Source organism: Phoca vitulina, unplaced genomic scaffold, assembly GCF_004348235.1.
Source record: "Phoca vitulina isolate PV1807 unplaced genomic scaffold, GSC_HSeal_1.0 scaffold1, whole genome shotgun sequence".
Classification (NCBI taxonomy): domain Eukaryota; kingdom Metazoa; phylum Chordata; class Mammalia; order Carnivora; family Phocidae; genus Phoca; species Phoca vitulina.
Genome location: NW_022589704.1, coordinates 69,747,433 through 69,749,170, shown reverse-complemented (window position 1 = coordinate 69,749,170; position 1,738 = coordinate 69,747,433). Strand labels below are relative to the sequence as shown.

General features: G+C 48.0%; 1 pseudogene; it reads right to left on the bottom strand.

Moving 5' to 3' along the window:
• Positions 1 to 767: 767 nt before the first annotated feature.
• Positions 768 to 1,477, bottom strand: LOC116631027 (annotated as a pseudogene).
• Positions 1,478 to 1,738: the final 261 nt, after the last annotated feature.

Genomic DNA, 1,738 nt, shown 5'->3' with positions numbered 1-1,738 from the left:
CTTTCTTTCTTTCTTTCTTTCTTTCTTTCTTTCTTTCTTTCTTTCTTCTTTCTTTCTTTCTTTCTTTCTTTCTTTCTTTCTTTCTTTCCTTTCTTTCTTTCTTTCTTCTTTCTTTTTTTCTTCCTTTCCTTTTTTTCCTTTAAGATGTGCACTCTATTGAACTGGATTCAAGTCCATGTACAGGTAAGCCCTGGCTGCTTCCATGCCTCAACTGCACTCTCAGGGAGACCAAAAGCCTTCATACATCTCAAGCTGGGGGAACAAAGAGGGGAGCCATGATGGCAGACCATTCAAAATAAAACAAAAACAACAAGTATTAAGGTGAAGATTAAAAAAAATCGGACCACATAATTTACACAAGCAATGGCATCACCCTCTCCTGTGTAGACTCTGGGGAAGAGTAGTCCTTCTCTTCAGGGAAAAATGGGGTTGTTTTGGGAAGACAAGGGACTTCCTGTAACAATGCATCTCATGATATTTGGAATGACTATTAAAAAAAGAGAGTAATGTATAATCAGTCCTCTGCCACATCATAGAACTTTAGGGATACTTCAACCAACTGTTGTCACCTTCACCGTTCCAGTTTTTAAATCCTGAGTCAAGTGCCAAAAAACAAAACAAACAAAACCCCCACCAAAAAATCCAAAACCAAAACCAAACAAAACAAATTAAAAGAAACAAACAAACAAATAAAGCCATGCCAGTCTCATCTCGCATTCTGCACAAGTCAGGTTTTGTCAAAAAAGGGTGTAATGCAGTGAGCCCACCTAGAAGCACTTGTGGTGGATGATGGAGGGGCAAGACTTGTCGTACTCCTGTTTGCTTGCTGATCTGCATCTGCTGGAAGGTGGACAGCAAGGCCAGGATGGAGCTGCCGATCCACACAGAGTACTTGAGCTCAGGTGGTGCAATGATCTTGATCTTCATCATGTTGGGCGCCAGGGTGGTGATCGCTTGCATCTTGTCAGCAATGCTGAGGCCATGGTGGTGCCACCAGATAGCCCCATGTTGACCTCGAGGACCCTGTGGTTGTCGACATCACACTTCATGTTGGAGTTGAAGGTAGTTTCGAGGATGGCACAGGATTGTGTGTCCAGGAAGGAAGGCTGGAAGAGCTCCTCGGGGCAGCGGAACCAATGGCGATGCCAATGGTGATGGCCTGCCCATCCAAGAGCTCACGGCTCTGCTCCAGGGAGGAGCTGGAGGCTCTGGTGGCCATCTCCTGTTCGAAGTCCAGGGCAACGTAGCACAGCTTGTCCTTGATGTCACACACAATTTCCTGCTCAGCAGTGGTGGTGAAGCTGTAGCCACTCAGCAGCATGGGGTGCTCCTTAGAGGCCACACACAGCTTGTTGTAGAAGGTGTGGTGCCAGATCTTTTCCATGTCGTGCTTGATGGGGCACTTCAGGGTCAGGATACCCCTCTTGCTCTGGGCCTTGTAGCCCATGTAGGAGTCCTTCTGGCCCACGCCCACCATAACGCTCTGGGGCCAGGGGCGCCACGATAGGGGGAAGATGGCCTGGGGGGCTTTGTGGTCGGCGAGGTTGGCCTTGCACGTGTGGGAGCTGTTGTTGACCGTGAGCGCAGCATATCATCATCCATGGTGAAGTGGTGGTGGTGTAGACCCGTGAGGGCAGGGGGCTTATGCTTGCAGGGTGGATGCTGTCCAGGCGGTCCCAAGTTCTGTTTTCTTGATTCTGAATAACGTAGCCTTTAAATTCGTTGACATCCTTCTTCT